The sequence below is a fragment of the Lutra lutra genome, chromosome 3 (assembly GCF_902655055.1).
Source record: "Lutra lutra chromosome 3, mLutLut1.2, whole genome shotgun sequence".
NCBI classification, from domain to species: domain Eukaryota; kingdom Metazoa; phylum Chordata; class Mammalia; order Carnivora; family Mustelidae; genus Lutra; species Lutra lutra.
The window spans coordinates 69,655,264-69,669,576 of record NC_062280.1 but is presented as its reverse complement, the minus strand read 5'-3'; the positions used below and the strand labels follow the sequence as shown (position 1 = coordinate 69,669,576).

General features: G+C 40.0%; 1 pseudogene; it reads right to left on the bottom strand.

Annotated features, from left to right (window-relative positions):
- Positions 1–3,042: 3,042 nt before the first annotated feature.
- Positions 3,043–6,407, bottom strand: LOC125095554 (RNA-binding protein EWS-like; annotated as a pseudogene).
- Between the last annotated feature and the right edge of the window lie 7,906 nt (positions 6,408–14,313).

Below are 14,313 nucleotides of genomic sequence, written 5' to 3'. Positions count from 1 at the left end.
CATGAGGCAGGAATCTATCAAAATCCTAGAGGAGAACATAGGCCACAGCAATTTCTTTCAAGACATGTCTCCAAAGGCAAAGGAAACAAAAGCAAAAATGAACTTTTGGGACTTCATCAAGATCAAAAGCTTCTGCACAGCAAAGGAAACAGTCAACAAAACAAAGGGGCAAATGGGAGAAGATATTCTCAAATGACAGACAAGGGGCTGATATCTAAGATCTATAAAGAACTCCTCAAACTCAACACACACAAAACAGATAATCACATCAAAAAATGGGCAGAAGACATGAACAGACACTTGTCCAAAGAAGACATACAAATGGCTAACAGCACATGAAAAAATTTTCATCATCATTAGCAATCAGGGAGATTCAGATCAAAACCACATTGAGATACTACCTTACACCAGTTAAAATGGCCAAAATTAACAAGACAGTATACAACATGTGTTGGAGAGGATGTAGAGAAAGGGGAACCCTCTTACACTGTTGGTGGGAATACAAGTCGGTGCAGCCACTTTGTAAAACAGTGTGGAGATTCCTTAAGAAATTAAAAATAGAGCTATCCTAGGGTGCCTGGATGGCTCAGTCAGCTATGTCTGCCTTCAGCTCAGGTCTGATCCCAGCATCCTGGGATCGGGTCCCACGTCGGGCTCCTTCCTCAGCAGGGAGCCTGCTTCTCCCTCTGCCTGCTGCTCTCCCTGCTTGTGCTCTTTCTCTCTCTCTCTCTGACAAATAAATAAATAAAATCTTAAAAAAATAAATAGAGCTACCCTATGACCCTTCAATTAAAATACTGGGTATTTACCCCAAAGATACAGATGTAGATAAAAGAAGGGCCATCTGTACCCCAATATTCATAGCAGCAATGGCCACAGTCACCAAACTGTGGAAAAAGCCAAGAGACCTTCAACAGATGAATGGATAAAGAAGATATGGTCCATATATACAATGGAGTATTATGCCTCCATCAGAAAAGATGAATACCCAACTTTTGTATCAACATGGATGGGACTAGAAGAGATTATACTGAGTGAAATAAGTCAAGCAGAGAGAGTCAGTTATTGTATGGTTTCACTTACTTATGGAGCATAAGGAATAATACAGAAGACATTGGGAGATGGAGAGGAGACGTGAGTTGGGGGAAATCAGCAGGAGAGACAAACCATGAGAGACTGTGGACTCTGAGAAACAAACTGAGGATTTTGGAGGGGAGGGGAGTGGGGGGATGGGTGAGCCTGGTGGTGGGTATTAAGGAAGGCACGTATTCCATGGAGCACTGAGTATAGTGCATAAACAAGGAATTCTGGAACACTGAAAAAAATAAAATTAAATTTAAAAATATATCAATATTTACAATATAATTACATTCTTTGCTACTATTTAAATTTATGACAAAAAATTCAGATGTTGACATAAAAATGTTTGAGAAGTCACATGATTTTTCAGAACTACTTTAAGGAGTATACAAAGAAAAAAAAAGAAAAGAGGAAAGGAGGGAGAAAGAAAAAGGAAGAAGAGAGGAAAGGGAGGGAAGGAAAGAGAGAGGGAGAGAGAGAAAAAACAAGATTGCTACTCTAATGAAGTGAAATAAATCAGTGGCTCCAGTATTCTGTTCCTAGATCTATTGTAAAATCAGGCATTTCTTTCTATTTCTCCATTTGTCTTAATTTCCCCAAGTATAAAATGGGCATGATGATAACTTTCCTTGTGGTCAGAGATGTGAGCCAAATTCTTACAAGAAAAAAAAAAAAACTAAGAAGAGTAAACCACATTGTATGCTAAATTACATGTAAACTACTAACAACAGTAAAACATGAGATAGGCAGATGAAGGATTTTTAAATTTCATATCTTTAAATGTTCTATAATCTCTGCCCCTCGTTTTGAGCCAAGAGTTCTTAACAGAATTCTAGAAGTTTATAGATACATAGATTGCCTGGATCTCAAGTCCAGTTCTGATGACCAAGTGGTACTAACTACAGCTTCTTCTTTAAGGAAATGAAATATATTATTTTATTCACACATTTAATGGAAAGAATGTTCAGCATTTCCTGTGGACTTAGCCAGTGCTAAATCACTAGGCAGAGAAGTGATATCACCTTATATGGGAGGGTAAACTGTGGAGGGTGGGGTGTAGATATGACCAGGAGTAAAAGAGGAGATTAATGCAGTATCTCAGAATTCAGAGTCTGGAAGGGGACCTGGAAGTTCTGAAAAGAAACTGAAAGGTTACACAGTTCTTAATCTCAGTCATAACAAATGTCTTTACGTCGCTCTTAATATTACACATTTCTGAGAGTAATTGTCCAAGCTGTGAGGACAATTACAGAGATTGAATGAGAGAAGAAAATGTCAATCAAAATTTGGCATAAGTCAAAAATTCAGTCCAGGCTGAAAAGTTATTATCTCTGAGCTTACTTTTAGAATGCAGGAAAAAAATTTAGTTATGCAATAGAAGTAAAAGTAAAAATAGTTGAACAAAATAACTTTCAACATCTCTTCCAACAGTAGGCTTTATCAGAAGGTTACACTCCATGCCCAGAATTAAATTAAGAGAATTAGGTTATATGAATGTGATTGCTTAATGGCACCAGTCTTCTCCACAATCTGGATATAACAACTGATTCAGCTAAGAGTTGGAACATCCTTGCTTCTGATGGGAATGCTTTGCATCCCTTCAAGGCTGGCAGTGAAGGGTAGGGCAGGGAAGAATAAAAGGTTGAAAACCACCTGTACAGTGTATTTCGAGTCTTTGGACAATGTCACTAATTTTTGGCACCTCCAGCAGAGGGCAGGCAGGTGTAGGGGAAAGAGAGGAAACGCGGTTCTCCATTTCATTTACAGGCTATTCTTCTTTGCACAATAGTGTGGCACCGTAAACATGGCCATGCAAGCTGAAACTGAAAAGCAATCTTTTTTCCCCCCATTTAACTTCTTTTAATGTTTCTTCACAAATGGTAAAAAATACTAAAGTACAGATAAGGAGTAATCATAATAACATTATAAATATGGAATTATAAATTTAAAACATTTTCTGGTTTAAAAAAAAATAAATCTGGCAGTCAACGCAGCTCTGCGTGTCTCTGCATTGCTACATTCCTGATGGTGCTCGCGTTTATCCATTTTTCCAGGTCCTCCATGCCCACCTCTTCTTCCTCCCAACTGTTCCATCAAAGGTCCAGGGGGCCCACTAGGGCCACCTTGCCCTCCTCCACCAAAGCCACTTCAGTCCATGCCCCAGCCACTACAGGAGCCACCTCTGTCTCCACCACAGCCACCTCTGAACACTCCACCAGGAACACCGTGGTCCATGAGGACACCTCTTCCTCCCAGCGTGCCACCAGGGCCACCTCTGCCACAGTGACACCCCCCCGCCCCGGGGGATGTGGAAAGGGTGATGGAAGGAAGCCTTCAGGCTTCAAGACTTTATACCGTTTCTTTCTGCTCTCTAGGCAAAGTTTCAGTTTCCACACCCAGACTGGGGCACTGCCAGTGTCCAGCTAGACATTTCTTCCTCCTCCAGATGGGTTCTCTCAGGAACCCCAGGGCCCCCTTGAAGGAAAGCCACTTCTGTCTCCTCCACAGCCTCCATGTGACTATAGGGCCTTCAGAACCTCCTGGGCCCCCTGGACCTCCACAAAGTGGCAGTGGTATCCCTCTGCCCTCACAGGGAGGCATACCACCCCACATGCCATTCCTCTTCCAAGGAAGAGAAACCTTAAATTTGCTCCCTTGAAAATCTTTCCCAGCAAACCACTCCATGGCAGCTTTGGCAGTTGGTGGGTCTTCATAGGACACTGTAGCATCACCTTTGGGCTTTCCTGTTTCCTTGTGCAAGTAGACAGGGATAATGCATTGTCTGGTTCTCTTGTTATTCTTAACAAGTCCATGCTGCTTAAAGAAGTCTCCCAGCTTCTCTAGTCACATTGTCATATAAGCCTTGCACATAAATTGCACTGTTGTCAGAGTCTTCATGTGGATCTGCAAGTAGGCCTAGATCAAGATCTTGTCCTTCAGCCATGGGTTCACCAGGCTTAATGAAGCCACCTCGCTCTCCAGCGGCCATTCCACTGCATCCTCCACCCCGCCCACCTCTGCTCATGCTTCCACCAATAAAATTCTCTTCCCCTTCCCCGATTATCAGGGCAACTCATGCTCTGGTTCTCTCCTGATCCGGAAAATCCTCTAGACTCCTGACCATAAACACCCATGCTACTGGGGTAGTCCTGTCAGAATGAACTCTGATACCCGTAGTTGCTGATCTACTGTCTATATTGCCTTGGAGCCTAGCTGTAGGATTCAGTTTGGTGGTGGGGGAGAGGGCCAAGGGGCAGTAACTAGTGGGCAGCTGCTGCCCATGGCTGCTTTGTTGCCATAGGAACTCTGTTGTCCATTGTGCTCGGCTGCCCATTGGTGTTCGCTGAAGGTAACTGTTCTGATTATAAGTAGTCAGCCAGCTATGTAGAGGAATAGCTGGTAGGAGGATAAGACGGTAGTGCTGTGACTGGCTGCATGTGTAGCTCCCAGGTACCTGGGGATAACTGTAGTTACTCTGTCCATATCCTAAATGGGGCTTGTTGTAAACCCCTGTGCTAGTTTGAGGTTGACTAGTCTCAGCAGGTTTGTTACCATCCTGTGGTTTTGCAGGTGCAGTGGCTGCTGGCTGCTGCCCATAGGCTGGGTAAGAAGGCTGAGGGCCATATGCAGACTGAGCTGCATAGGAGGCCTGGGTGGTAGTGACCACAGCAGTGGTGGTATCGTAAGCACCAGTTCTGTGCCCCTGGACAGACTGACTATACACCTGGGGTGGGGGTGGGGGGCTGTTGGAGTAGAATAACCAGCAGGAGCAGGTCCATAAAAAGTTGCAAGGTGGTCTGTCCGTATGTTGCAGTGGACTGTGCCTGGGTATAGCTGACATCAGTGGGCTGTCCATAGGTTCCATAACTTTTCTGCCCGATTACCAGGGGATTCTGTGCCTATCCTTGAGTGGCCTGGCAGTGTATGCACTGTAGCCCTGCTGGGCTGCAGCTTGGCTGTAGGTACTGTAATCCATGGATGCCTTTTTTTCCCCTTCCTTCTCATTCTCTCAACATCCATCTCCCTCTAGTTTTCCCTGTAGGTGCTACACTCTGCAAAGCAATCTTAAAGCTGGTGGGAAAATTATGATTGTTCCATGACCTTTAAAATTTTTGCCAAAACATTAAAACTCTTACTGTTAGTTATAAACATAAGAGGAAATGAAATAATAGTAACATTAGTATCTATATAGCCCATTATAATTTAAAACATTAGAAACATTGAGTTAAATGTTTTGTTATCAAGAGTACTTTGAACAGTGCTTGCCTTAGTCTTATAGAACTTACAGTAGGAAACAAGCATCTTTTCTGTGTCTTGGCTAATTTATAAATTTAGAACAGTTTCTAATATGTTATCCTTTGCACTTTCAATGTCAGTATATTCAAGAGTTCCTTAAATAGCAGCTCTTAGGGACTCACGTGCTCTGGAAGCATACATCACATACTGTTTCCACAACTAGTCTTGCCTCAGGTACCAAACCAATGACCCCAGATAAATGTGAGTTTACAAAACTCCACCAATCCCTCCCCAGACCCTGTTAACTTCTAAACCACCCCATGACTAACTTCTCTGCAACTGACCTTGTGCAACCCAAGGACAAAAGCCCTTAAGGAACTCATTTGACTGAATTCATTTGGACAATTGCCACCTGCCCAATGAGTTTCTATCAAACTCCGCTTTAAAATTTTTTTAATCAAAATATATTATTAGTTTTCTATCAAGAAATTTTTTTGTAGGGACTTTGATGCACAAATATGGATAGAAACTTCAGAAGAAATGGTTGGCAGACCAGAAAATGTCTGGGGGACAGAATTTGGGGGTTGAGGGAGGATGGAACAAATGACTGATCATTTTTATTACAAGCCATGACTTTTTAAACTATGTGCATCTATTACATCGTTATAAATAAAAATTAAAGGGGCACCTAGGTGGCTCAGTGGGTTAAGCCTCTGCCTTCGGCTCGGGTCATGATCCCAGGGTCCTGGGATTGAGCTCAGCATCGGGCTCTCTGCTCAGCGGGGAACCTCCTTCCCCCTCTCTCTCTGCCTGCCTCTCTGCCTCCTTGTGATCTCTCTCTGTCAAATAAATAAAATTCTTTAAAAAATAAAAATTAAACAGGAAAATTCCTTAAAAGTACATTTACTTCCTCTGAAAAAGAGCAACATAATTTAGTTAAATTTGGTGACTGTTTCTGGAGCATCTATTACATGCCCAGTGCTGTGCTAGGCCACAGGAAAACAAACCTGACCTGCAAGCAAACAGGTCACAATAACCTGACTTCTTCCCGTAGAATCTGCATAGTCTTGTGGAATGAGAATCCAGTACATTGCTTCTAACTTTCACAATCAGAGTTTTAAAACTTCAGACAAGGTCTATATTTAAAATCAGGTATCTTAGAAAAAATATGTAAGATCCCATTGTCTATTAGGAGGAATTGAGACTTATACCACAGCGCACATTTATTCATAGCTCAGATCCACTGAGAGGCTCTGATTTTACTCAGTTGAGGTCTCCTGATAATTACTCTCTTGATAGTTAAGTTTTCCATGCCATTTATTAAGTCTTTGGTGTGCTCATATCTTGCAAATTTTATTCTCTCATAGAAAATGGTACATTTATCTTGCCATAAGAAATTGCATAATTAAATTTCTAGTCACCTAATTGCAGCAACCAGAAATGAAAGATTTGTTATTATGGCTACTATAATTCTTTATTATTTATTGAACACCAATAAGTTCCAGGGATAAGAGACATAAACTAATGTATAATGGCTTTTGAAATATTTTTAATGTTCCTAAAATATTAAGGGATGCATTCTTTACTTAAAAGGCAAAATCTCTGGAGAAGGTTTTGCGTCAAGACATTTTTTTTAAATCTCTCCCCAAACTGCATCTCTTTTTAGCACCAGCTCCTCCTATTGCAGCAATTCTCACCCTGGTCACATATTAGAATCCCCTGGGAGCTGCTAAAAGAAAAAAAGAGTGAGACAAACAAACAAAAAAAAACAGCCCCTAGGGCCCACGCCTAAGAAATTCTGATTTCCTGTGTCATGGGAGGACCCTGGTCACATGTGACTTCTCATACATCCAGGGTGGGGGCAAGGGTGGTGGAGAGAGGCAAACCATGAAAGAGGCTCTTAACTATAGAGAACAAGTGGAGGGTTTCTGGAGGGGAGGTGGGGGTGGGATGGGTTAAATGACTGATGGGTATTAAGGAGGACACGTGTGATGGGCACTGGGTGTTATGTGTAAGTGATGAATCACTAAATTCTTCTCCTGAAACTAATATTACACTGTATGTTAACTAACTGGAATTTAAACAAAGACTTGAAATAAAAAACTATATAAATAAAAATAAATACAGTAAAGGGGGAAAAATGTGCACAGATAGTTTTAATGTACAGTCAGGGTTGAGAAGCATCTCCTAAAACCATGGATCTCAAAGTGTGGTCCTTGGACTAGCAGCATCAGCATCACCTGGGAACTTGTTGCCTCTACAGATCCTCAGGCCTACCCCACCCCAGTGAATCCCAAATTCTGAGGGAGGAGCCTGATAAGCTGTATTTTAACAAGCCCTCCAGGTGATTTTGAGGCTCAATGAAGTTCAAACCATTAGACTTAAAAGAATATTTAAAAAGGAATTGTCAGGGGGCGCCTGGGTGGCTCAGTGGGTTAAGCCGCTGCCTTCGGCTCAGGTCATGATCCCAGGGTCCAGGGATCAAGTCCCGCATCGGGCTCTCTGCTCATCAGGGAGCCTGCTTCCCTCTCTCTCTGCCTGCCTCTCTGTCTACTTGTGATCTCTCTCTGTCAAATAAATAAAATCTTAAAAAAAAAAAAAAGGAATTGTCAGGAGAATGACGTTAAGGAATCAGGGAGAATAGAACCAGATGGGCTCTCTTCCTGGGGTGTAGGAAGCTCTGTCATAGTCTGGGTGCAAGAGCAGGATTTGCTGATGAAGATTCTTTTTATATCTTCATAAATCCGTCAGGATTCATCATACTTTTGTGAAGTGAGTCACACTAGCAAACTAGACGCAACCTACCTTATATATTTTTGTATGAAATGAGCCAGATTCTTTGGATAGAAAAGGAAGGAGAAGGAAAGTGATTGGAAATCTGGTAAGCATCAAAATTTGGAGCCCTAAATGTTTGGTAGAACAAAGTGGGGGAACACTGAGGCACAACTTCATGTAGATGCACTTAAACAGGATGAAAAACTAAGTTGGCTGGTTTTAGAAAATAATTTCATCTAGCTCTCTAAGGGAGACCCTAATGACTTCTTTCCTTATCATAGAAGTTACACAGTAGATGGGGAGTCCCTTGAAGAAACAATAGGATCATTCAGAATGAATGACTTCAGAATGAGCAAATGCTGAAATTTTGATCATTTTATAGGACTTTCAGCTTTCAATTTGTGACATTCTGATAGTTCATGGTAAGTCCCTTTGGACAGTATTTTATATTATCTTTTTTATTAGCAGGTAGCAAATAGTGAGATTCCACTGTACAGATTTTGTTAAAATAATAACTACTTTTGTTATTATTTTGTTATTTTTATACTATTTTGTATTGTATTATTTTATTATTTTATTATTGTTGTTATTAAAATAATAACTTTGTGGCCTACAATACAAATGATACACAGGCAGTTCAACTCCTGTTGAGTGGAGCCAGTTGGAAGTGGGGAAATTTCTTCCACCATTTGGTCTCAAGACAAAGATTACCTATGTTTATTGAATGATTAAGGTAATACTAAAAAAAGAAAGAAGGTGATACTAATTGTTTTTAAATGGACCCCCCAATCTTGTGGAGAATCTATTTAATTGTTGTGCTTAATTAACATCTCAAACTATCTCAGATGACTATTTCAATTTGCAGAGACATTTGGAGTTGAGTTTGGAATCTAAAGCATCAGTGCTCAGCACATTCTAAAGATAAGGAGGGTGGTTGCTCAATCCATCATGATGAATATGTTGAGTGCAGTACTCAATATAATCAAAATCTACAGGAGAAATACTCTTCTTGAAATGTCAGAGGTTGTTAAAACTGGATTGATTTCTGCAGGAGAAAATAATGGCAGGAATCTGCCAGGATAGTTTGTCAGCAAGTTTAATACTAAACTATTTAATCTTTAAGTCTTCCTGTAGTGTTCCTCTGACACTGTACAGATAGGGCCAATCACAGCTCTTGGGGAACTGGTAGCAGAATTATTTGTTGGTTTAATGATTTTGGCCCAGTGGGTTTTCCCAGCTGAAGTTGACACATGAGAGAACTAGATTTCCTTAGGACAGAAAATGAGTAACATTGACACAAAGTCCTCTCTATTAAGGTAATGTCATTAAAAGGATAAGTTAGGAAATATGTTCCTAAACATCTTTTATAATAACTTGCCAATATATATCTTTTATAATAACTTGCCAATTACACAACCACAGGATAAATGGATTTATATTAATAATTAAAATGTTTAATAAAGAAACTTAGAGGTATAGAAATAAGTTAAAAAATGTAACTTCTAAATTTTTGGTTGACTAATACAAATGTTACCATTCTTCCTGTCTTTTCTACATTATATATATTTATACATTATATATAGTTTATAATACTCTAGAGTAATTTTATGCATTCAAAGATATTTAAATGTGATGAGTAAGTAGTCTTGTGGAGGATATTGAGAAACTTCATAGAACTCTTTATGAAAGATGTTGATTGGAAGAATTTGAGCAATATAAAAAATAAAACAATAAAGTTAAATTTAGTCTCTGTAGAGAAATTGGGGAAATGTTACAGGAGATGGAGTGTATGAATGGGAAGAAAATAAGTCAATAGGATATTTTTATAAATCCTCAGACATCAATGATCCTATCTGATCAAACTAAAGCATATTATGACTGTTAGGCACTTTCATCAACAATCAACCTCTCAAGGTGATTGTAGAGCAACTAAACGAAAATGGACCACAGCCAAAGATACTCTATAGGAATGTCTTGTATTCAGTAACCTCTTCGACCTCAGCCACAGCAACTTCTTCCTAGAAACATCGCCAAAGGCAAAGGAAGCAAGGCCAAAAATGAACTATTGGGACTTCATCAAGACCAAAAGCTTTTGCACAGCAAGGGAAACAGTGAACAAAACCAGAAGACAACTGATAGAATGGGAGAAGATATTTGTAAATGACATATCAGATAAAGGGCTAGTATCCAAAATCTATAAAGAACTTACCAAACTCAACACCCAAAGAACAAATAATCCAATCAAGAAATGGACAGAGGACATGAACAGACATTTCTGCAAAGAAGACATCCAGATGGCCAACAGACACATGAAAAAGTACTCCACATCACTCGGCATCAGGGAAATACAAATCAAAACCACAGTGAGATACCACCTCACACCAGTCAGAAAGGCTAAAATTAACAAATCAGGAAATGACAGATGTTGGCGAAGATGAGGAGAAAGGAGAACCCTCCTGCGCTGTTGGTGGGAATGCAAGCTGATGTAGCCACTCTGGAAAACAGCATGGAGGTTCCTCAAAAAGTTGAAAATAGAGCTACCCTATGACCCAGCAATTGCAGTACTGGGTATTTACCCTAAAGATACAAATGTAGTGATCCAAAGGGGAACATGCACCCGAATGTTTATAGCAGCAATGTCCACAATAGCCAAACTATGGAAAGAACCTAGATGTCCATCAACAGCTGAATGGATAAAGAAGATGTGATATATATATATATATATATATATATATATATATATATATATAGTGGAATACTATGCAGCCATCAAAAGAAATGAAATCTTGCCATTTGCAATGACATGGATGGAACTAGTGGATATTATGCTGAGCAAAACAAGTCAATCAGAGAGACAATTATCGTATGATCTCCCTGATATGAGGAATTTGAGAGACAGGGTGGGGGGTTTGGGGGTTAGGGAAGGAAAAAATGAAACAAGATGGGATCAGGAGGGAGACAACCATAAGAGACTCTTAATCTCACAAAACAAACTGAAGGTTGCTGGGGGGTGGCGGTGTGGAGAGGGTGGCTGGGTTGTGGACATTGGGGAGGGTATGTGATATAGTGAGTGCTATGAAACATGTAAGCCTGATGATCCAAAGACCTGTACCCTGGGGCAAAAAATAAAAATAATTAATAAAAAAAAAGAATGCCTTGTACTGACACTTTGTAAGTTGTTATGTAGAATTCTACATCACTAAATAATGAAAATTTAGAAGATGCTAAACATCTTTTGGGGAGTTTAGCAATGTATTATTATCTATTGGTGCATAATGAATTACCACAAGGCTAGTGGCCTAAAACAAGACAATTTACTATCTCATAGTTTCTTGGATCAAGAGTCTAGGTACAGTTTAGCTGAGTCCTCTGTTCAGGGCCTCATAAGTGTACATTCAAGGTGTTGGCCTAGTTATGCTCTCTTCTGGAGGTTCAACTGGGGAAGAATACAGGGGTACATATATCACTTTGAATTAGTGTTTTTATATTTTTCAGGTAAATACCCAGTAGTGTGATTACTGGATTGTAAGGTAGCTCTATTTTAAACTTTTTGAGGAAACTCCATACTGTTTTCCACAGTGGCTGCACGAGTTTGTATTCCAACCAATAGTGCACAAGGGTTCTTATTCTTTACATCCTTACCAATATTTGTTTCCACAGTTTTTAATTTTAGCCATTCTGACAGGTCTGAAGTGATATCTCATTGTGGTTTTGATATGCATTTCCCTGACGATAAGTCATGTTGAGAGTCTCTTCATGTGTCTATTGGCCATATCTTCTTTGGAGAAATGTCTGTTCAAGTCTTCTGGCCATTTTTTAATTGGATTATTTGTTTTTCTGATGTTGAGTTGGAGAATTTCTTTTTTATTATTATTATTTTTAGGGGTGCCTGGGTGGCTCAGTTGGTTAAAGCTCTGCCTTCGGCTCAGGTCATGATCTCAGGGTCCTGGGATCGAGCCCCCGCATCAGGCTCTCTCCTTGGTGGGGAGCCTGCTTCCCCCTCTCTCTCTGCCTGCCTCTCTGCCTACTTGTGATTTCTCTCTGTCAAATAAATAAATAAAATCTTAAAAAAAAAAAAGTCACTGGGATATTGATCCCAAGGCTACTCAAGATGAAGGACTCATCTCCAGCTCAGCTTACTGGTTTCAGAAATACCTACTAAATTTTCATCTTCTCCAAAATGCATCTAAAACATGGAACTGATTATCACTGTTGCTCAAAAAATATTTTTTATCTCCCTCTTTTCTTTCACAGAACAGAATCCAAAAATTTCCCAGCCTACCACTGTTGTTTCCAGAGTGTTCTCTGCTCTCTCAGCTCTTTCCTGTTGGGCCACAGGTTGTTCTCTTCATAGTCTCACTGGTTGTCATATCTTTCCCTTGCTCCTAAGAGGCAAGGAAACATTTTGTGGGTCCTGATCTTTAGCATGGACCTCTGCACATCCAAGCATAGTAGGTCAGTATCTTCCAGCACACCACACTTTTGTTTTTCCTTCTTTTTCATTTCTCCTACTTCGTCATTTTGCTGATTTCTCTCCATTGTCCAACCTCATAAAGATGAAGTGGCCCCAGTCCTTTGACCTCTTCTTGTAACTGTCCTCATTCCCGTGGTGACCTCACCAATTTACACACTGATGACTCCAAATCAATAACCTTGGCCAGACATTTTCCCTGAACTTAAAACCTATATATCTACATATCTATTCAACATTTTCACTTGGAGACTAAAAATTATCTCAAATTTATAGATCCACAACTCAATTCCAATTTATCCCTTCAAATCTGTTTCATCTGCTGTCTTCCCAAACTTATAATGCATCAATCCCTAAATCATAAAATCAAACTTGCCTCCCCTTTTTCTGTTATACCCCACATCCAATCTGTCATGAAATTTTGTGGGCTCTAAATTCAAAATATATTTAGGATTCATTTTCTGCTACCTCTACTTGGTTCAAGCCACCATAGTCTCTCACCTAAATTAGTGCCACAGCTTCTTATAGGTCTTCCTGGTTTTGTCCTCGACGTTTTTCTTAGTTAGGGTCAGCTGGGTTGCCGTAACAAATGGACCCCCAAATCTCAGTGGCTTAAAGAACAGCACCTTGACTTCTTTCTTATGCAATAGTCAGAGGCCAATTTCAAGTCTTTAAAGCCTCTTGCCAGTGCACATTTAGTTCTCTGGCCAATGGCAGCTCTGTTCTTTCCTCGTCAGATGACCATATCTGCATTCCAAGATGATTAGGAAATGCCACTTCCACTGACAACTCTACACTGAGGAAGAAGGAGAATGGACTTGGGTCACTTGCCAGTCATCTCTGCCATACTCCCTAGACATCATTTTCAAAATAGCAGCCAGATTTTTGAAAGAAACTCAGATAAGTCATTCCTCTACTTACAGTCTTCTAGGGGCTCCCCATACCTCATCTCTTCTCTACCTTCCACCTCACTCTCTCCCCTTGAACCACAACAACTTGGTGTTCCTCAAACATGATAGCAAAGTGCCCATTGCAGGGCCTCTTCTTCCATATGCCTTCCAAACTTACTTCCTCACCACCTCCAAGCCTTTGCTCAAATGCCATCTTACAATAAGGCCTATATTTTTCTCCCCATTTAAAATTGTGACTCCCCACCCTGCCTACTCACACGCCTGTACACTTTTCTCTGATTTTTCTTTTCTGTCATTTATCACCTTTAAATATGCTACACAATTTACTTATTTAGTGTTTATTGCCTGTCTTACTTGATAAATAAAACTTCTCTTTTATTTACTATTATTTTCCCAGTACTTAGAATAATGTCTGGCCCCATAATAGGTGTTCAATAAATATTTGTTGAATGACAGAACAAGAGCAAGGCCCAATCCTTATTGATGGTGATAGCTCAAATTCCATCTCCTCATTAGGAACTACTACCTCTCAAATGTATCTGCCAAATCACACAAAGGGAATCAGGAAAGGGAGCACTAATAGACTGGTAGAATTCTATCCTCATTATAACAACAATAATCAAAATAAAATAATGTACATGTCTGCTACTAGTGATAAGTAGTGTCACCTTCATTGGGGTTGGGGCACATTATGCAATAAATAGGGACATCATCCCTGGTTCAGAGCATAATTTACTCTTCTTTTGACTCCTATCCTCTGTGACCACCACCTCCTCCCTCAATAAATTAAATACTGTGGCTAATCTAAGTGATTGCTACTGAATTCTTACTAAAGATAAT